A 23472-nucleotide genomic window follows, 5' to 3' on the forward strand; every position below is an offset into this window, starting at 1 on the left:
TCTTTACCCTCAACAATTTTTGTTTTTCAATGTTCTTTTTTGATCGTTCAAGTATTTGATCTTATCATTAATGGCCACATACACTCTCTAGTGCTAACCTTGTTGCTACTTACTATTTTCATTTAACTCATTGCAACCATCCATAAATTCTTATCAATTACACACATGAAACATAAGGATGCTAAATGGTGATTGGAGATCCCATAACTAATAATTTATTGTTATTTATGTTTTTGCTGAAATCATATATCATTCAATTATTCTATAAATTCACCTTGATATTTAGAATAAAAATTAAAAATCCATGAATCATATAAACACCAAAACTTGAAAAGGATACAAAAGACACCTCTTATTGAATTAATATTAATTTTAGTTAGATAATAAGAATCCTATTATGGGCTTAATATTAATTTAGTACTAAAAAATGATAATGTTGCAATTGGTTTGGTCAAATCACCCTGATTTTACTTTCCAATTTTACCCTCAATTTTCTATTTTTCCCTATTGTATATATTGCCATTGCAAAATAATTATGAAAAACATAAAATGAAGAAAATAATATAAATTACAAAAAAATAAAGAAATACATAAAAAATTTACAAAAAAAATATAGAAATTCATAGAAATTTCTATACCATATACTAAAAAATGAGAGTGTTGTAATTGGTTTTGTCAAAACACCTTGATTTTATTTTTCAATTTTATCCTCAACTTTCTATTTTTTCCCATTATATATATGTCATTGCAAAATAATTATGAAAAATCACATAAAATGAATAAATAATATATATTATAAAAAATAAAGAAATACATAGAAAATTTACAAAAAATATAGAAAATCATAAAAATTGTAAAAAAATAACATAAATTACAAATCTATACCATACCGAAAAATGAGAATGTTGCAATTGGTTTGGTTAAAAAAACCCTGATTTTACTTTACAACTTTACCCTCAACTTTCTATTTTTTCCCATTGTATATATTGTCATTGCAAAATAATTGTGAAAAAACACAAAAAAATGAAGAAAATAATATAAATTACAAAAAAACAAAGAAACATAGAGAAAAGTTACAAAAAAATATAAAAAATCATAAATATTGAAAAAAAACATAAATTACAAAAACAAACAAAAAAAACCATAAATTACAAAAAAATGAACTAAAATTGTAGAATAAAATAAGAATTTATATCTACTACCATATATAAAAAATGAGAATGATTCAATTAGTGTGGTCAAAAGACCCTGATTTTTCATACCAATTCTATCCCTGGTTTTTTTGGTTTTTCCAACATATCCCAATTCTATATGAGAGTGCATGATAGTAGTTGGCAAAAAAAAAAAAACCTTTCTAAAAAGCCATTAGGTGGGCACCTGACCCATCAACTCGTAATTTTTTAAAATTTTGAGTTCCACTGAATGTCTAAAGCCTTAGGTGGCATTTGATAAATCTGAAATCCGAAAAGTTAAAAAAAGATATTCTGTATATGAAATCTGAAAAGAGGCATAGGTGCTTTTCTATATTTTAGAGGCTTTGAATAGATAAGGTTGTTTGTATTGATTAAACCTTTAGCACATGAAATTCCTTGATTTTACCATTTTACCCTTAGACTATTTAGTAATTTTGAATTCAATTTATACTATCTCGTAAAATATTTAATAATTAATATAATAAAAAATAATAAACAATAAAATATTTAATAATTAGTACAACTACAAATCATAAAAAATAAAAATAATTTATTAAATTCAAAATAATATTGAAAATACCATACCATATTGGATTAGTTGGTCTTCTGTTTGACTATAGATGTAGATAGAAATTGGAATGAATTTTTAGTCTCACTTGGTGCAATGGACACAGTGTAGAAAACTCATTTTGGTGATTTCATTATGGATTCATAAACAGATGGCTATGGTTCCTCTTCAACTTATAGCTCCAATTGCTACCGCTATCCCCGATATTATCAAGTTGTTACTTGACCTTGAATCATGGCGGAAACAGAGAAAATGCAACAAAAGGGAAGAAGCAAAACTTCCAAATTTGTTGGAACTATGGACTGAAATTCGAGGCCTGATAGACTTGCTCACCAGAAACGCAGATGTCGAGCTGCTTTACGAAGATAGGTGACCAAATTATCTAGGAAACCTCAAAGGAGTGGCCTATGATGCCGATGACATTTGGGTGGAGATCATATCCAATCAAGAGGTAAGCGATTCTACCTTAGACCACACTCAAGAAACCTTCCAGAAATTTCAATGCATTTGGGATGGAATTGTTCTGTATCTTAAAACTGAAAAGGAAGCAGAATGTTGTAAGCAATCGGGGCAAACAAGCTGGTTGATGCTCGGATTGGCCGAGGTCAACATTGTCAATTCACCCCCAAGTCCAACTAGACCCAAGGTATTGGAAGTCCGAGGACATGCGTGGCTGAGGAGTGGAGTCTGAGATGAGGGAGATCCGTGGTCCGAGGTCCGATATTTGCTGTGTTCGGTACTCGAGGTAGATGACGGTTCCGGTATCGGTTCTGTAGGGAAGGAGAACCTCAGAGGCCTCAGGTGAAGACCCGAGGCAAGGACTCCGACGGTCAAGTTAGTAAGAGGGTACGAGGTGGACGAGGACTGAGGTGCGAACACCCAGACGAGGTCACAGAAGAGCAGCTAATCTAAGAGTGAGTTAGAGAGCCGGAGTATTCGATCCTTTACTTGGAGGGGGTTGCCTCCTATTTATACTTGAGGCCGCTAGGGCGTAGGTGACCTCAGACGACCTGGATGTAGTCCGTACCGAGGGTGCGATCATCTGCGAGCGCTAGGTGAGGGCTTATGATTGGCTCCGCGAGGCTTGCTAAGCCCAGCCTAGCATGCGCCCTGATTGGTCTAGCACGATGTGCTGACTTCAGCTTTACCCGCGACCTGATTGGTTCCACTCTGTCCTTTGCCGCCTAATGCATGTAGGCTCACCATTGGCCCAAATGGATGCGCCTACATCATTTGCCCCCACTCCTGAGGCCGGGGTGGGGGTCTGAGATAGGAGGGGCCTTGGCTTCGGCCAAAGGGAGTGCATTGTTTCATACCAGGAGGCGTCGATGGACCTATGCACGTTGTGGCTTGTAGTGGCATTGGTATGCCTTTGAACTACGAGGATGGCCGAGGCTCATGCAAGGCCTCGGGTTGGTTGCACCTGCATAAAGGTCCTTGGCTTCAGCTCCGAGTTTGCTATGGCGCGAGGTGGGCGAAAGGGAGGTTGCCCCCCAGTCTTGTGAATGTTGGGTGCATCTCACGAGGCCTCAGCTTCGACTGAAGGTGTTGAGGAGGAAGTGCAAGGGTACCAAAGCTGGTGACTTGGTCTCTTTGTGACGGAGCCTCTTTATGCGGTGTTGTGGGTCGTGAAGGAAGTGGTTCCTGGAGCCGGATATGGGTCATTCTGGTCGCAAGTCCCCGAATTGGTGAGTTGGGAGCCGAGCCCTCAACGGGTTGCTGAGTCATCACTGTAGGGAGAATTGGATGCGGGTGAACTGGGCCGCTCTTCTACTGAGTCAGCACGGTTGGGCTGACTAGTGAGTCGCGGTGAGGAGGTGCTTTGGTTCGCCAGGTGTCGTTTCGTTTACCCAAAGCAGGCCACGCGTGTCATTCAGTGGACGGGTAGCAAAGGTGGTTGTTCGTCAGTCGTTGGATCCCGCACAATCTGGGCCATCCATTTTCTTTAAATAGGGCCCTCGGCTTCGGCTGTCACTTGTTCACTAGTGCCTTTGCTTCCAAGAGTTTCCTACTTCCCCAAAGCCCTTGGTTTTAGTTGCTTGTCTTCATCTCCGTCATCCTCATCTTCTTTGTGTTGTTTGGTAATATTTTTCTTGTAGAAATGCCTATGGACGCCAAGAGACTACTACTGGGGCACCTCGGGGGGGAGGTTGTGGTGCTGCCTGCAAGGGTGGAGAGGGAAGAAGAATACCGAGGAGGATCGACCAAGGAAGATTGGCCAAAAAAGGCTAGCCGGGGTGTTGCTAGCACTTCCCATGAAGAGGCCTACGCACAAGGGTAGACCAGCCAAGGGCGGTGTGTCGAGGAAGGGGGCTCCTACTGCTTTGAGGAGACTGCCTGTGAAGGGGCCCACCGTCGGGCCCTCATATGCTCCTCCCTCCGCTTTTGAGCCCGCCAAGGGGGGGGGGGGGCTGAACCGTCTCTACCGCCCGAAGTGGGGCATTTGCGAGGGGTACTCCATTGGTATCGAGGGCGTCGACAGGGCCCTTGTCAAGGGGATGGTCCTTCCAGGGGACCTTTTAGACATGATGCAAATAGACCACATTGCCATCATCGACGAGGGGATGGACTTCTTGGCTGAGGTGAGTTTCCTTCTCTTTTTGACTTGCTGCAAGCTTTATTGATGGTGTGCTTGGTGTAGATCTGTCGTCACTATGTCGGCCTCGGTGATCGTGTCTACCTCCTTCTCTAACGTGTGGCTTGACTCGAGAAGAAGAATAAATAGCTTTAGGTGCAGGTGACTTCGACGGAGAACAACCGAGAGGAGACCCTCACACTGCTAAAGGAGGAGAAGCTTCTCTGGTAGACGCTAGAGGATGACTTAAAGGCCAAGAAGGCTCTCATCACCAGGGCTGAGGACCGATTAAGGAGGTCAGAGGCTAAGGCTGAGGCTGAGGCAAAATACTGGGATGCTATCGCTGTTTGGCAGTAGACACCGGAGTACCAATAGTGCCTGGTGCACTATGAATCTACGGCCTACTTGGAGGGGATTGACGACACCAAGAAGGCTCTTTTGAAGATAGCGCTAGACTTCCCCATTGACTAGTTGTAGGTGCTACTTGAGTCTCTCACCCACAAGGACAAGGCTGAGGTTCCTACCGAGGTTGCAGACATGGGCGTCGAGGATCCTACCATTCCTCCAATTGAGAGCGAGGCCTAATTGACTTCAGTTCTTGTTTTTGTCTCTGTTATAAATGTGCTCGGCCTTGAAGGCCAAAATTTTGCAAGCTGAACTATGAAACAAGATGAGCATTTTTTTTATACTTTGTGCTTGTCTAAAAGGTCACAAGTGGACAAAAAATAACCCGAAGTGGCTCGTTAGACGTTCACTTTAGGAAATTAGCCTAACACTTATTCCCTTAGGCGATGCCGAGGTGGACCTCAAAGGTGATTGGGGTCATGTGCCGAGGTGAACCGCCGGTACGGTTTTGGTTACTATCCTCTTTCCCTTGTTGCGTTATCATGGAGCCGAGGTGGCCGACTGAGGCTTCCTTAGCGGTGATGTATATCTATTCATTCCTCAAAAATTCTGCCTTGGTTCTAGGCGGCATCTTGGCGACAAAGCACTTGAGGGCCGACCCTGGGAGGAGGCCTTGAGTTGCTACGTTCATGGAGGTGTCACCTCGGCTCTCCTTGACTTGCCGAAGTTCGTCCTTCACTGTGCCAAGCTGTGCTTGTACATCAGCAATCTATTGGCTAGCAGGTACCTTGGTTCCTTTTGGCCCATCTGTGATTGAGGTAGTCTCGAAGGTTCGAGGTGCGAGGTGGAGGTGGCGTTTCTTGTCGGTGGCAGTGTCCTTGGCTTCAGCGTCGATTGCAAGACCGTACTGATTTGTTCTCCCTTCGGTTGGGAGGTCTTGCATGCTAAGGGGGTTGGCTCGCACATTAGCTTCTACCAGGTTTGGAGGGCTCGGCCTGGTGGGAGTCGGCGGAGCCGAGGGCTAGTGAGTTCGCAGACTCGTGTTGCCCCCGCTAGCCCGATGCTTGGGCGGGGCGGCCACCCTAAGGGTAGCTTCCTACCTGGGGACACACCTCCTCGACATGCCAGGCGAGGTGGTCCAATCGATCTAGGACCACTTTGAATTGGTCATTGGTGACCGGGTTCTGGGCATTCCTGGTGTTTTGTACCATGTTGAAGGAAGTCTTGATTGTAAGTTAGATTGAAGGAAGTCTTAGCGACGTTCCCACAGGCGATGCCAATTGTTGATGCTCGGATTGGCCAAGGTCAACACTATCAATTCACCCCCAAGTCTGATATCCGCTATGTTCGGTACCCGAGGTGGATGAGGATCCCGATATCGGTTTTGCAAGGAAGGGGAATGTCAGAGGCCTCGGGTAAAGACCCGAGGCAAGGACTCCGATGGTCAAGTTAGTAAGAGGGTATGAGGTGGACAAGGACTGAGGTGTGAACACCCAGACGAGGTCACAGGAGAGCAAGTAATCTCAAGAGTGAGTTAGAGAGCTGGAGTATTTAATCCTTTACCTGGAGGGGGTTGCCTCCTATTTATACTTGAGGCCGCTAGAGGGCAAGTGACCTCGGATAGCTTGGATGCAGTCCGTACCAAGGGCGCGGTCATTTGGGAGTGCCATATGAGGGCGTGTGATTGGCTCTACGAGGCTTGCCAAGCCCAGCCTAATGTGTGCCCTGATTGGTCCAGCGTGATGTGTTGACTTTGGCTCTGCCCTCGACCCGATTGGTTCTGCTCTGTGCTTCACTGCCTTACGCGTGTAGGGTTCCATTGGCCCAGCCGGATGCGTCTACATCAAAGCGGATCATTTAAAAATTGTAGAATTGTTGTCTTCCGAAAAAAGAGGAGAGTCATCCAGTGGAACGGAAAAGGAATGTTCCAGTGAAGCAGGATATGAATCCTGTTTGCTTAGGAGGAAGTATGAAAAAGAGAAAATAGTAGAATTGTTGTCTTTAGAGGAACTGGGTGTTTCTGTAATTTCATTAGTAGTTATGATGGGGCTTGGCAAGATGACTCTTGTTGAGGATTTCGTCGGCACAATCAAACCCCACTTTCACTTCAGGTTCCAATCGAGAGTTTCAGGTTTCGCTTTCTAGTTTATAAAACTTCACTCCTTCACTCCTTCGTTGATTCCCACGTCCAATTTTGTCAACACGATCAAGCCCCACCTACATTTTGTTGTCATTAATGGGAAAAGGGTTTTTGATTTCTGGGAACGAAGCCACCACTATTGCTTGAAGTTGTAGCAGCGATAGTGAAAGTAAGAGAAGGAGAAAGGGAGACTGATGGCTTTGGGTCGCTACAGGAGCTTCGATCAGATTGCCGCCGCTTTGTCAAGAAGAAGACAAGAGTGAACAGTGTTTATCTTTGAATTAAAACCTTGCGTTTAAATCGGGAGTATAATATGTCATTTTGAAAAATATTGAGGATATTTTGGACTTTCGTCCATGTTTGAAACGCGTCTGATCGCGATGGCGTTTACCAATTTAGATATAAAATTCTGTTTCAGATCCTCTAATCAGACTGACCCCCAAATGCAAGTTGCATAAGGTCTGAAAATAATTATCAATTGTGACATTAGTGATAACTCCTGTCTCTAATAACATATATAGTAAATTCAAAATCCAACTAATAAAGTCTACTACAAATTTCTAACGTTAAGGAATTTGTATTAACATTTTCTCTCAAACAATCTCATTAAGTAGTTATTCTTTTCCAGCATTTGAAAAGTAGAAGAAGTAAGAATAGGTAACATTTCATCTCCTCAATTGGACCATGCATGCAAAAAAGGCAATACTAATATCAACAACAATAGTGATTTCATAAAATTTACATATTATTCTCAAGATAAGTTTCAAACAATTTAATACGTTCTGGAGAGGAATAAGTCATATACTTATAAAAATGATCAAACTTTCCAACAATTTACAAAATCATAAGAACAAGTTAGATGGAACACATGTTATGGACTGATGTTGATATATTCAAATTCAAATTCAAAGTCACATAAAAATTTCACAAGGGTATACTACAACTTTTACCCCAGCGATAAGTAACCACATGTATGCCTTGTGGTGAGGGCCTAAATTCAAAATTGACTAATCCAAGATGCTATTGTATTCATCCCCAATGGTGGGGGTCCAGAACATAATCATATATTATTAGAGCATAATAGATACATCAATCCATACACGAGTCTCACAAAATGAATTTAAGATAAGAGTAATAATATAACTAAATAAAGAAAAACAAGTTGTCAAATAAGTTTTCAATAGTTAGAGTGTATATTGTCAAATAAGTTTTGAAAAATGATCTATGTATTACAATAGTCAACAAACCAAAATAAATATTTCAATTATATTCTAAATTCATAATATTCACATGCTTGCTTCTAACTTATTGTATTGGGCTACCTAAATCTCAAGTAGTTTACTAGCTTCTAAAAGTGTATTAAAATTTAGAATTGAGTCCATATAGAAATATCACAAAATGATAGATCTATGATAACTTAGGTTGTTGACCAATATTCCTACAATTTCTAGATTTATTATGTTCATGGACCTAACTTTTAAGGCTCATAAATGACATCACCACTTTCTTCCAACAAGAGGGAGAATCTCTATATGAGTCATGGGAACGTTATAAGGAGCTGCTAAGAAAGGTCCCTCATCATGGCCTTCCTATATGGCTGCAAGTACAGATCTTTTACAATGGTCTAACCGATTCCAACAAGACCATCCTAGATGTGGCAGCCGGGGGCTCCATCAACAATAAGACCCCTGAGGTAGCCCATGCACTCATAGAGGAGATGACAGCCAATAATTACCAATGGCATTCAGAGAGAGCTCAAGTGAGAAAGCAGCATGGTCTCCACAATGTAGACACATACACAACTCTATCTACTGAAATAGGTGCACTCAGCAAGAAATTAGACGAAATGCAAATGGCAGCCATGCATGTGCAGCCCGTGACATATGATTTGTGTGGGGGAGGCCACACCAGCCCTGAATGCCAAGTTGGCAATCAGTTTAGGCAGTCTACAGAATAGGTTGACTTTTTCGGCAACCTTCAAAGGCAGCAAGGATATCAGTGCCATCATGCCTTTCACCCGGGATGGAGAGGACACCCGAACCAATCATGGCAGAAGCAACATGCACCGAAGCCCTTCCACCAAAGTTTTCATCATCCGGAACAAAAATCTAACCTAGAGGAGCTGATGACAAAGTTCATAGCCAGTGCTGAAACTAGGTTTCAGAACCAAGAGGCTTCAATAACGAACTTGGAAAATCAGGTTGGGCAGTTGGCGCAATTGATCTCAGCGAGAATACCGGGCACTCTACTAAGCAATACAAAAGTGAATCCACGAGAACAAGTGCAGGCTATCACTTTAAGAAGTGGTAAGGAGCTGCCAGAAGTAGAGATGAAAGCAAGGGCTGAAACCAAGGCAGATGCAACCCTTGAAGCCGGAACCCAGAAGAAGGGGCAATCTGAAGTGCAGCAAGAAATACACCAACAACCACAAGTTCCCTTTCCTAATAGGCTGAAGCAACACAAGCTGGAAAAGGAATTCGGTAAGTTCCTTGAGATATTTAAAAGTTTACATATTAATATTCCTTTTGCTGATGCTTTAGCCTAGATGCCACAGTATGCAAAATTTTTGAAGGAGTTATTGGCAAACAAAAGGAAATTGGGAGATGTGGCTACGGTTGCTCTAAATGAAGAATGCTCGGCAATCCTTCTTAACAAGCTGCCTCAAAAGCTTAAAGATCCAGGGAGTTTCACCACCCCTTGTACTATAGGAAGTTTAAAAATTGAAAAAAGCATTCTGTGATTTGGGAGGTAGCATAAATTTAATGCCATATTCGGTTTTCAAGAAATTGGGATTGGGAGAGCCCCAACCCACTAGAGTTGCATTACAATTGGTTGATAGGTCCATTAAGCATCCTAGGGGGATTATAGAAGATGTGTTGGTTAAAGTAGATAAATTCATCTTCCTAGTTGATTTCATTGTATTGGACATGCAAGAAGATGTGGATGTCCCTCTCATCCTAGGGAAACCTTTCCTAGCTACTGGGAAGGCAATGATTGATGTCCAACAAGGACAACTCAGCCTTAGGATACAAAATGAGGAAATAATTTTTAAAATGTCTGATGCCATGAAACAAGCACCCTCTAGTGATGATTCTTGTTACATGATTGATGCTATTGATGATGCAGTTGATGATTGCTTCCAGGTGAGTAGATCGGCTGACCCTCTTGAACTCTGCCTACAATAGGGAGAAATTGAAAAGGGAGAAAATGAAGAAATAAACCTCATGATAGCATACCTGAATGCTAAGCCTCAGTTCAAGGGGAAGGGATTTCTTAAGTTAGAAAACTTAGGCAAAACACCTGTACCAACAGGTAAGCCGTCATCTCAAGAACCCCCACCCTTGAACTGAAGCAATTACCACCCCACTTGGAGTATGCTTTCTTAAAGGCACCATCAGCTCTACCTGTAATTATATCAACAGCCTTGAGCCCATTGCAGAAAGAAAAATTGCTAAGAGTGTTACGAGAACACAAAACTGCATTGGCTTGGAAGGTAGCAGACATCAAAGGCATTAACCCATCAATATGCACACATAGAATTTTGATGGAAGAGGACAGCAAGTCCTCGGTTCTTTCCCAAAGACGCCTAAACCTAAACATGAAGGAGGTGGTGAAGGCTGAGGTCATTAAGCTCTTAGATGCCAGGATCATTTATCCTATCTCTGACAGTTCTTGGGTGAGCCCCGTGCAAGTGGTACCCAAGAAAGGTGGTATGACCGTTGTACCAAATGAAAAAAATGAACTCATCCCGACTAGAACCGTCACCGGGTGGCGAGTATGTATTGGCTATAGGAAGTTGAATGGAGCCACCCGTAAGGACCACTTTCCTCTCCCGTTCATGGACCAAATGTTAGAAAGGCTAGCCAGGCATGAGTATTACTGTTTTTTGGATGGATATTCAGGGTACAATCAGATTCCAATTGCACCAGAAGACCAAGAGAAGACCACCTTCACTTGCCCTTACGCTACCTTTGCATACAGGAGAATGCCATTCGGGTTGTGCAATGCCCCAGCAATCTTTCAGCGGTGTATGATGTCCATATTTTCTGATATGGTTGAAAAATTTATTAAGGTTTTCATTGATGATTTTTCAGTTTTTGGTTCTTCATTTGATGCATGCTTGAATAATTTGGAGCAGGTGCTTAGGAGATGCAAAGAGACACATTTAGTGCTGAGTTGGGAAATGTGTCATTTTATGGTGCAAGAAGGCATAGTGCTTGGACATAAGATTTCACAGAAAAGTATAGAAGTTGACAAAGCTAAGGTGAAGGCAATTGAAAAGTTGCCACCACCATCATCCGTCCGTTCTGTAAGAAGCTTCTTAGGACATGCTGGATTCTATAGAAGATTTATTAAGGACTTCTCCAAGATAGCCAAGCCATTGTCTACTCTGCTTCAGAAAGAAGTAGCTTTTGAATTCTCAGTTGAACGCCTACATGCATTCAACACCTTGAAAGGCAAGTTGATCAATGCACCCATCATGGTAGCACTAGATTGGACACTTCCATTTGAGCTGATGTGTGATGCGAGCGATTCAGTCGTAGGAGCTATTTTAGGACAAAGAGTGAACAAACACTTTCAACCGATTTACTATGCTGGCAGAACCTTGAGTGGTGCTCAACTAAATTACACCACCACAGAAAAGGAACTACTAGCGGTAATCTTTGCACTTGATAAGTTTCGTTCATATATGATTTTGTCCAAATTTATTGTGTACGCAGACCACTCGGCATTGAGACACTTGCTTACCAGGAAAAATTCAAAACCAAGACTGATCAGGTGGATCCCACTTCTGCAAGAATTTGATTTTGAGATCCATGACACGAAGGGTGCCGCAAACCTGGCTGCTGATCATCTCTCCCGGTTAGACAAGGTAGACTCAAAAGAGGAGATAATTAGCAACATCCGAGAAGAATTTCCGGATGAACAACTTTACTCCATTTTGGAATATTCATCTCCTTGGTATACGGATTTTGTAAATTATCTTGCTGCACAAGTTATATCCCTCCTAACCTTTCATATCAACAGAAGAAGAAATTCTTTTCTAATGTAAAATACTATTTGTGGGAGGAACCCTTTTTGTACAAATTATGTGCATATCAAATCATAAGGAGATGTGTCCCTGAGGAGGAGATGGAGTCGGTACTCCAATTTTGCCATGATAGAGAAGCAGGAGGCCATTTCGGAGCCAGCCGCACAACAACCAAGGTCTTGCAATAAGGTTTTTATTGGCCAACATTATTCAAAGATGCCCATAGGTATGTGTCCACCTGCGACAAATGTCAGAGAATGGGTAACATTTCCCGACAGAATGAAATGCCCCTTTCTAATATTTTGATCTGTGAAATTTTTGATGTATGGGGTATAGACTTCATGGGGCCCTTCCCGAATTCTTTTGGGAATAAGTATATCCTCGTTGCTATTGATTATGTGTCTAAGTGGGTGGAAGCCATGGCTTTACCCACAAATGACTCTAGGAGGGTAGTACAGTTCTTGAAAAAGCTTTTCACCCGATTTGGCACTCCTCGAGCTATAATTAGTGATAGGGGAAATCATTTCTGCAATACCCAATTTGCGTGGCTGATGCAGAAATATGGAATTAAACACAAATTGGCTACCCCTTATCACCCTCAAACCAGTGGCCAAGTCGAGTTGGCTAACAAGGAGCTCAAAAGAATTTTAGAGAAGACCGTAGCATCTGCCAGGACAGATTGGGCCATCAAGTTAGATGATGCATTATGGGCATATAGAACTGCATATAAAACACCCCTCGACATGTCCCCATACAGGCTAGTCTTTGGCAAAGCATGTCATCTACCGGTTTAGTTAGAACATAAGGCCTATTGGGCACTAAAATTCTTAAACTTTGACTTACAGGCTACGGGCATTAAGAGGCGGTTGCAATTGAATGAGATGGATGAATTCAAGCTTGCCACCTATGAGAATGCCAGGATTTACAAGGATAGAATTAAAAGGTGGCATGATAAGAACTTGCTGAGACGGGATTTTCATGTGGGCCAACAAGCATTGTTATATAATTCCCATCTCCGCTTGTTCCCAGGCAAGCTGAGATCCAGGTGGTCTGTACCTTTCACAATTACATAGGTTTTTCCCCATGGGGCTGTAGAGGTCACCCACCCAACTCAAGGCACATTGAAAGTGAATGGTCAGCGCCTGAAACCATATTTGGTGGGTGGAACAATGCCCCCTCCATCCACTATTTATCTAGACAACTAGTGACCCTCTAGACTGTTAAAATTCAGATACTTAGTCATAAACTGTCTGACTTGCGTACTGCTTTTCTCATTTATAGCATTTCACTTTAGATTATTTTTAGGATGTTAGTTTGAATAAAGCTTCTGATCTCTCCTTCTTGTACTTGGTGAGTTTCCATAGCGAGACCCCTCATCAGTAGAGCCATTGCAGAATTTGAAAATAAACTTCAGGGAGTCCTCTATACCCCTCTCCTTACTTGATGATTTTCTTGCTGGATTTATTGTTACTCCCTAACACTAAGAGCATTGAGGACAATGCTCATCTTAAGTGTGGGGGAGTTAGGCTGAGGCCAGGGTGTGGGGCTGAAACCATGCACCTCAATCACCCCAACACACACATGCAGGCATTGACATGACCAATTAGATTGAAATTCCCCAAGTTCATTGTTGTTTATTAAGTGAATTTAAAGAGGGAGTATAAAGAGTTGAGGGAGACCAACATATGTATCAGTTTTTATTCTTGGGAAAGATCCAACTTAGCACATGCATGAGGTTAAGGGGGCTGAATATGTCTTTCATCATGACCAACCCTAACTACTTTCATGTGTATGAAAGCACTTGATTTCATTATTAATGGTCAGTCGAGCTAGCTCACATCTGAACTACTAATGCATGAGATTCAACAACTGCAAAAGGACAAAGTCCAATTGACTCTGCTATTCCGAGCTGAATAGTAAAACTAGCAATTTGAAATATGAGTCTTGTTATCTGTCTCAAGTCTGTGACCAGTGTGAGATGGAGCATAAAATGCACTCACACAAAAAAAAAGTGTGAGATGGAGCATAAAATGCACTCACACCCAAAAAAAATTGAAGAAAGAAAGAAAATTTGGTGATGGCTGAGGTTCAAGGGGACAAAATGCAGTTGATCACTCATGAGGTGCAGTTACAGATTTGAAACCTAGTTCAAAGTGATGGTTAATTCTTGCGGTCAAAGAGCTAATCGACATATTGAACGGGAGTGAAAGTTGTAACTTGAAGGATCTCATATTCTTCCTTTCCTTGGCTCTTATGCATATGGTAAAATGGTAGTTTATAGGAATAGGAGCAGAATACTTACAGAAGTTTCCTGATCACTCAATGCATTCCCCTCCTAAAAATTCATCCGGTAAATGGTGAGAATAAAAGGGGGGATGATCAGTTTATGGCTAATGTCTTTGCTTGAGGACAAGCAAAAGCTTAAGTGTGGGGGTATTTGATGAGTACATAATTTACATACAATTTATAAGGATTTATGCATGATTTTTATGACGGTTTGTTTGAGTTTCACCCCATTTTAGCTTAATTTTAGGAAATATTTCAGGGGAAACCAATTTAGGAGAAAGAAGGCATAAAACAGGGAGAAAAGAGCCAAATTTAAGGTAATTTAGCCTAGCTAGAACCATAGCCCAGCCGAAAGAAACAAGAGAGGTTCACTCAGCCCATGCAGCCTATGCTACACTCTTTGGGAGAACCCAAAGAGAGAGCCTAGCAAGAAAGCCAATTCAGCCCAGCAAGGAGGAGGCCCATTTTAGCTCAAGAGCAGCCTAAATTGCAGCCCAAAAACAGCCCAAGTTTTAAGCCAAGGTGCAGCCCAAAGTGCAGCCCAAGAAGAGCTAGGGGTGGCAACTTCTAAGAGAGGAGAAGAAAGGGGCAGCAATTTCTAGAAGGTTCAAGAGGAAAAAAGGGCTACAAATTCTAGAAGGTTCAAGAGAGGCTAGCGGTGACAACTTCTAGAACCCTTGGAAGCCTATTTAAGGAGGTTTCTTGGAGGGGAATGGTGTTCAATTGCCTAAGTTCAAGTCTCCTTGGTCTCTTGGGTTTGAAATTCAAGGAGAGGAGAAGAGAGATAGCTAGGCGCAAGAGAGATGGAGCTGAGGAGATCCAAGCATTCCAAGAAGAGAAGAAGGTGAATTCGAAGGAGGAGAAGCTTTTGAGAGATCTAGGTCACACTCTTACTTAATTTTTGCATACTTTGTGTTCGAATTCAGCTAGAGATTATTTAATTTCTCCATCTATCTTTCTTTCTTGCTGTAATGGAAGTTTGATTGTTGTAAATTCAATTATGTAATTAGTTTTCTTGAATCATTCGAATAGATCATATCCAATCCTGAGTTTCTTGATTAGAATATAGATTGTAGAAAAGATCAGCTGAACTGCTATCTTACAAATTCATATCTGAAATTTCAGATCTGTAAATTGTAAATTGCTTGAGAGAGAATTCAGACATTCATCATCCAGTATTGACCAATCTGTTCTAGACTCTTGGAAATTCTAGAGTGCTTGAGAAAGACTCTAGAATTTCAGATCTGCTAATCAAGAACTGATTTGAATGCAAGATTAGAGATAACTTGCACAATTCAGTTGGTGATCATTCAATTTGAATTGATGCCCTTGAAATGTTTGATCTAATGCATGCATGAATGATTAGATTCTTGATAGAGATATAAGAATCATCATTCATGCATTGGATGAATGTGCGCTTGAAAGAGGCTGTTCATTGCCTTGGGGTTTCACCAAACCAAGGCTGAATCAAATTCTATTTGAATGATTTAGAAAGCTAATTGTTGAATCATTTCTGGGTATTTTTAGCTTATCCTCTCAACTTGAATACAAGGTGTTTAAGCCAACTCCTAGTAGATAGCTTGTTAGCTAGATTTTCAGATTTGAATTAGATTTAGAATTTGGCTAATCAGATAAGAGCAGGCTGATATAATACTAGTAGTTGCTACATAAGTCATCGTGGGAATGATACTCTATTCATCACTCTATTACTTGAGCGGCTAGTGCACTTGCTAGTGTCACCAAGACGTACCAAGTTTTTAGCGCCATTTCCGGGGACTTATTGTAGCAATATTAGGAATTATTGGCCACTGTTAATCTGATTTTTAGCTCTGCATACATTGCTGATTTTTAATTCTGCATCTTAGAATTCAGATTTGAATGCAATAGCTTTCATTACTGATGAAGCTGGTCATCTTTCCTATTGCTGAGTTGCTTCATCTTTGGTTTCTATTTTAGTTTAGGTAGTTTAGTTTATTGTTGGTTTTGTTTATCTCAAAAGAAAAAAAAAAGATAAAAGTTGAATTGCTGAATTGTTTCATCTCATAGGCGGCTAGTGCAGTTCAGATCTGATTACCTTAGCTGTGATTTCTAAAATCGGAAATCAGATCTGAACTCATTATAGTTGCTATAGTTTCATTAGTATAGCTGCTCTTTTTGGTCTGCATATTTTATGAAAACAATGTGGTTCAGATCTGATTACCTTACCTATCACTTCTGCAATCAGATCTGAACACATACCGAAATCAGATCTGTCATAACTTGTTTTCAATTTTGATTTAATAAGATCTGCTAAATCTCTGAATTAAAGTAGGTTTCATATCTGTATTTGTGATGTAGTTCAGATCTGTATTACTGATCTGTTTAGTGGCTATATTAGTCCTGGTAGCGAGATTCAGATCTGTAAACACTAACTCTTACTATTGAAATCACATACCAAATCTGAGCGCACTGAATGTCTTTTTACTGCTGATTGATTTTGGTTTTGTACAGATTTGTATACAACATGCTTCATTCCTGATATCAGTGGTTTGTCTTAGTGATTTGTTCAGTTTTTAGTATAGCCACTTTAGCTGGTGTTTGGTGATGCACAACTCATAAAAAACAGTGGGGTCAGATCTGATATTTAGTAGCCTTTCAATATGGAGCTCAGACCTGAACACAGTCACTTGAACACAACTGTTCTACTCTCAATAGCTATTGATTTCAGACCTATACATTGACCTGCAATAGTGTAATTTCTGTAGCTACTGATTTCAGCAATGAAATCAGATTTGTACAATGAAGAAGATTTTGTATATTGCGGTAGCTATCTGATTTCAAAGAGAATTTATAAATTGCTACTGATTTCAGATTTGTATATTGTTGTTCTCAGTAGCTGCTGAGATTTCAGATCTCAGTAATTAATTTCCATTGTTGATTTTAGCAATGAAATCAGATATGATATTGAGAGAGAATTTGTAAATTGCTGTTCTAGTATCAGTAGCTACTGATTTCAAAGTAGTTACTGATTTCAAATCTATATATTGACCTTCAGTAGTATAGTTTTAGCAATTCAGATATATGTAATTAATTTTCATTGCTGAAATCAAGAAGATTGCATACTACCCAAGGTATATACAGATTGGAACCCGAAGAGCAGCCTAAAGTTCTTGATTTCAGTCTTGTTTCAGATCTGTCTTCAGATCTGCGAATTGCTATTGAGCTTGGAATTTTGTATTCTCAAATAGCATTTAGTATTTGCCTTGTAAACTACAGCTAGATTAGGATTACTGATTGGTTAAATTATTTACATTTTTGAATTGTGTATATTAGTCTTTTTATTGCTTTGACTTCTATAGTTTATGACAAGCAGGCCTGAATTGGAGGAAATCTTTTACGATCCGGAGATTGAAAAAACTCTCCGTATCCGCCTAAGAGCTGCTAGACAAGTCAGAACTAAAATTGAAGAGATGGCTGAACCCAAAACTATGATGGAGTATGCCAAAACCAACCCTAACTAGGGCTGCTTAAAGCATTATATGACCGACCATTGCTGCTAATAACATTGAAATCAAATCAGCCATAATTCAAATGATCCAAAACATAGTTCAGTTTTGTGGCATGACTCGTGAAGATCTAAATTCCCATATAGCAAATTTCTTGGAAATTTGTGACACATTTAAGCATAATGGGGTAAGTGATGATACTGTTAGGTTGAGGTTATTCCCATTTTCATTAAAAGACAGGGCCAAGGCTTGACTGAATTCATTACCGGCCAGATCTATAGCCACTTGAGATGAGATGAGTGGCTGATTCCTCTCCAAATACTTTCCTCCATCTAAAACAACAAAAATGAGAAATGACCTCACCATTTTCTTCCAACAAGAGGGAGAATCTCTATATGAATCATGGAAACGTTATATGAGTCATGAAAAAGTTATGCTCGAAATGTGTATATTTGTCGATTCGAAGAGAAATATGTTTTAAGAAAAAACAAGGATGGTGCCCGCATGCGGAATAAAGTAAATGAATAAATGAGCTTACAAATTACAAATCAAGTTAAATATATCAAGTGTCCCAAATTTTAACGCTTAATCTAAATTTGAATTAGGAAATACATGCCTTGGTACTCATAAAATAGATCCTTTTACTTTGTTGGGTCATTCATATGCTCGATAATTTGGGATCGTTCTCCTTTGTCAAGATTGAGGCATATGCAAGGTTTGAAATCTAATTAAGCAACAATGGGGACTTCAAGAAAATAAATAGATAAACAAATAAGTAAGTAATCATCGAGGCAATGAAAATCCCAAGAAGATGAATAAATAAATAAATGAGTACGCAAGTAAGTAAACGGAGGTTAGCCTATAAAACATAGCTATTCTAATTAACCACGCTGAAAATTACACCTAAACATCTTAATCATCTGGAATATTGTGGAAAGAGAAAATAAAAAGAACAAATAATAAGATAAGGAGGATTTGGAAGGACACAACCACCTTCCCAAAAAAAGAAACATTTAATAAGGGAAAGGTACTCACTACTAACACAATGTGAGGGTTACTAATATTCTAATGAAAATTGGTAATTTTAAGAGCATTTGTTTAATACTGAAATAAAATCTACCATTTAGTCACTAATCTAGCCATGAGACAAGCGATGTGAATAATCCTAGCAATAACAGTTAATGAACATAAAGAGAAAACTGATTATTAGCCACAATTTTTGATGAGAACTAATGAATCTGTAGTTAAATGTAAGGGACGAACCGTTACTTAATTTTGGGTGTATGAAGCTGTGAAGGTACCTTTATTATTTTTTTACCTTTATTTATTATTTATTATTTATTTTAATTTTAATTTTGTTTATTATTGTTTTTTTTTGTGGACTCAACATGATGCAATAAACCAAACTTTGTATTAGTCAAAGTAGGTTTAAGATGCATGTGTGCATTATTTTGCTAATGTTAACGAATTTAAGCTCTATACGAAATATTGAATTAGTGGTAAAGCAATACTCAGCTAGGGTTCGGATAACCCTATGGGGGATACTTTTCTTCTGTTTATTTATTCATTTGCTTTTGTATTCCTTTTTTATTATTATGTATTTTTATATTTCGATATTTATTTCTGATAATTAATGCCCCATCTTTCTTTCTGAATGCTAAGTATGAGTGTTTATGTCACCAAATTACCATATTTTGTGTTATCGTATTAATTTCCAAAAAAAAAGAAAGGTTAATTGAATAAAGGATAACTTTCTAAATAAGAATGGTCCTCCGACTAAAATTGAGGTTTCACAATGGCAATAACCTTAAATATCAGTAGTTCTTAATATTTATTGGAGATAATCTTCGAAAGACAGGATGCACAAAATTTTTAATATTTATCTTGCGAATTATGACAAATATTTTCCTAACAAAGTCGTAAAATAATAAATGTTAGAATTACCTAATCCGATAGGATTCTAATTTGAAACAATTGTTTTGAATCATTTACCGTTCAGATTTATTTAAAACCCTATAGTTGTATCGTGATTAGTTAAAAGATAATTTAGTTTATATTTTATAACAATGCTGACGTGGTAAGATTGAAAACCGTGTATGACACAACTACTTAGTTTTAGATTTTTTTTTTCTTTTTTTTTGAGGCGGGTTGACACCGACCTGTTTGGCGTTTAGTGAGAACAGATCAACACCGACCCATCTTCTATCTTCTTCTTCGCTCGATTGGTAGAAACGGGTTTTCTCATGGCGCCTCCTTAAATCATCATACATATTTTCAATCTCACCCATAATATATATTTAAGTTAAAAGGTAGAGGAATACCCAGATTCAAGTGTAATGATGACCGCCTGCATCGGGCTCTATTCCGGCGAAGTAGCGCCTTCCTTCCGCAAAACAACACTTTCTTATCTTAGGCATTCGATCTCTGCTGATTGCAATTGAAACCGTCAATTTTTTGGATCATCTTTTCAAATGATTATGGTGACCTGGAGCCGTGCGCATTACGATCTTGGTGGTCGCCGATGTTGGGGAAGAAAGTCGGTGCTCCGCGTTGTCACCGGTTCTGTAATGCTGAGCAAGACAGGGAGTCCATCTCTTTTAAAACGACGGGATGCGAGTGTCGATAAGAGTTCGATGCTGATAATTCATCTGGTGAGAGATAGCAGTCCAACGTTGGGTGATATTGCAACTTCTGGATCCGGTTGCTCGAGTGAAATCATGAGTCACCGGTCGGCACCCCGGGAAGATAATGGTCCCTTCTTTGTCGGAAGAGGAAGTCGACAAATAGTGCCCCTGCAACGGATGGTTCAGAAACACTCGCTGGAATGTGCAACTCCCTCGTAAGCCAGAGCGGCCTCTTCGGTGGTGTCGAGTATGCCCTGCCGATGTCTCTCGTCGGTTGATGGGCCTTTTACCACTGCCATTTATCGTCTCCGCGGCCTTCTTCGTATACCGATAAGCCTCTCTACAATTTATTAATTCTTCGGAAGCTAAAACCAGGGACCGGAGAATGAAACCAGAGATTCTAATATTGGTACCATGGTAAGGTGGAGGTTGGTCAGTCTTCAAAGGTCTGGAGAAGGCAACGGGAAGAAAGAGAGAGATCGTGGTGAAAAAGGAAGAAGCGAGGAGAGAAGGGAGAGTCTCTTTGTGAGAAACCCTACGTTAGAGTTATCATTGTATTGTCTCCCCTAGGGAAGAATTACTCCCCCCCTTTTATAGAGAGAAAGTTAAGGTTATCAAGGAAAAAGTTTTTTCCTGTTAGGAAAGGGGATATTTTCTGTAAGAAAATGAGATCTTTCCTTTTGTTTGATATTAAGGGATCATTATTAGAGAATCCTATCCCTTCCGGATTCTCTCCGTATTTGACCCTATTATATTGGCGTGACATGGGTGACATCATCATTTGGTGGACGTGCTTTCATTAAACCCGCATGCATAATTTAAAGACACACTTGTAGTTGACATTTATTCCCGATCTACTGTGATTTTGCAGTTTTGTGATGGTATCAGGTTCATCGCAACTCCACGCATGTTTGGGGTTCATTCACATGCCATTTTATTTCTTTATGTATCATATCATGGAAGACACTCGTCATGGCTCTCTGGTAGGTGACTCCAGCATTCTTCAGATTGAAGGGCATCATTTTGTAATAGAAGTTCCCTATCGACATTCTGAACGTTGCGTGGGGTGCATCTACCTAGTTCTTGTAAATCTAATTGTAACTATTGTATATATTTAGGAAAGAGAACAACTGGTTCCTTTTGGCATCGATGAGGACCTCCATGTTGGGCAGTAGGAATTTTTCCTTGGTCTAGGCTTTACTTAGATCTTTGAAATCTACACAACACCTAGGGTGTTTGGGAGGAAGAGATGGCATTACATACTGACTTTAGGAATACTAAGGTGACGATGTTTGGGTGTGGGTACTAACCTTAGCTGGCCATTTTTCTTTTTGACTGAGACGATGTTGGCTAGCCATTGCGGGTGTGCAATTGGCTTTATGAAGCGTACTTTCAGGAGTTGTTCGACCTCCTCTTTGATCTTCAGGGCAACTTCTGGTTTGGAGACTTACTGTGGTTGTTTCACCGGTCTGATCTTGGGGTTGGTGTAGAGTGAGTGCTTGACTAACGCCGGATCTAACCCTGACATTTGGTTGTACGACTAGGCGAAAACATCCTAAAACTCTGTTAATTATAAAGGAAGAAAGGGGTTTAGTAAGATAGTAGGATTTCTGGTTTTGATTGGGATGTAAGTTTTAGTACCTTTTAGGAGAGCTATCATATTTGTCTTTTCTTCCTGGCTCAGTTTAGCTAATATGTACAATGACCTCTTCTCCCCTTCTCCCATGGCCATGTCAACTTCTTTTAATGGTTCATCCATTGTGTTGTTTGAATCTTGCATATGCTTAGGAGGCACGTGGATCTCATCATAATACTCTGTTGTTTCTTTTGGTTGATCTTGGCATAGGTGGGATTTCAGTTGTCCATTTATAATTGTTTATTTTCAATGATAGTGGGTGTTGGATTATGTACCTTTTGCTTTGTTGTGTTTTGTTGGGATGAGTTGTGCTCTGTTTGCGATGTGAGCACCGTGATGTCATTGTTTGGTGATTCCAGTAATGTATTTTTGACCAAATTGTTCTAGGCATGGGAACATGATGTATTCATTGATAAAAAAGAATGAGATTACAATTGTTTTTGAACTTGATGCGTATGCAAACTAATTAAAAATCATACCTCTTGGATGGCTTTTTTCGTGGTGGGAGGACTAATTTCTTCGTATTCTTTGATAGTCATGTAACAGCTTTTACCGCTTTCGTCGGTCACCTTTACACATATGGTTTTCTTCTTCCGCTCTATTGCTACTAGGGGTTCACCCAGTTGTTTTGGTAGTCGCAGTGCCTCGACTTTAGCCACCTGGGTTTCTCCATCTTCGGCAAGATTAGTGTACTAAATCACATCTTGTAGGTGGGATTCTTGTTCTATAGAGAAAGGATCGATGGACACTAGTAGCATGAGGGAACCTTTTGTGAAGGACTTATTGCCGTTGAAGTCGGAGACTTCCATGGGCAGGCTTTTGATGGCATCGTAGGGTATACTCATCAACTGCAAGGTGTGGACAAAGATTATGTTCATAGAGCTTCCTTGGTCAACTAAGTTTTGGTGTGAACTCCACCTTTAGCATGCCCATGCAATGTGGTTCCAAGGGATTCCTAAAGGCTTCTACAAGTGCCCTAACAACGAGTCTTTGCACCGTGTTGCTTGGTCCTTGTTTGTTGAAAACTATTAGAGTTCGGTGCTCTATTTGAACCATTGTATTAGCATATCTCCGTCCCCGCTAGATAGTGCCCCAACCATGTTAATTCTGCCCCCTTGAGAATGTGTTGGGAGAGGATCGGTTTCTATCTGGGTGGGCTTCCTCTAAATATAATCATCCAACTTGACTTTCTGTGCAAAAAGGTATTGTAGGGTGAAGCAGTCCATGAGATCATGGTTTGGCGATTGATAGAAATTGCACCAACGAGGTCCGACTCTGTCCTACTTAGGTTGACAAACTAGGAATAAGCCAATCTGGTAAGGGATTTGGACAATTCTCAAACCTTAGGTCTCCATCAAGAGAGAATGCACCTAGCGCGCCTTTGAACTTGTTAACATGTTCTTACAGGCTCCCTTTCTGCCCGTCATACTGGGGCCACAATAGTGGAGGGACGTAGTTGGCCGGGTAGGGTTATACAAGATGTGGTTGGAGTATGGATTTTGTAGGTTAAGGGCCACCTGAGTTTTGTTCTGGCTCTCCTCTTTTAGGCCCTAGACATATTCCCTGATTTCCAACCAACTAATGGGTG

At 40.2% G+C, this 23472-nt stretch overlaps 1 non-coding gene across 1 annotated transcript; it reads right to left on the reverse strand.

The window, feature by feature from the left end:
* Window positions 1–8301: 8301 nt before the first annotated feature.
* LOC148800662 (small nucleolar RNA R71) lies at window positions 8302–8408 on the reverse strand. The gene has a single exon (XR_016071005.1). It is a non-coding gene; the product is annotated as a small nucleolar RNA R71 (small nucleolar RNA).
* Between the last annotated feature and the right edge of the window lie 15064 nt (window positions 8409–23472).

This window comes from Nelumbo nucifera, chromosome 4, assembly GCF_055504915.1.
Source record: "Nelumbo nucifera cultivar China Antique chromosome 4, China Antique-T2T, whole genome shotgun sequence".
In the NCBI taxonomy this organism is placed as follows: Eukaryota; Viridiplantae; Streptophyta; class Magnoliopsida; order Proteales; family Nelumbonaceae; genus Nelumbo; species Nelumbo nucifera.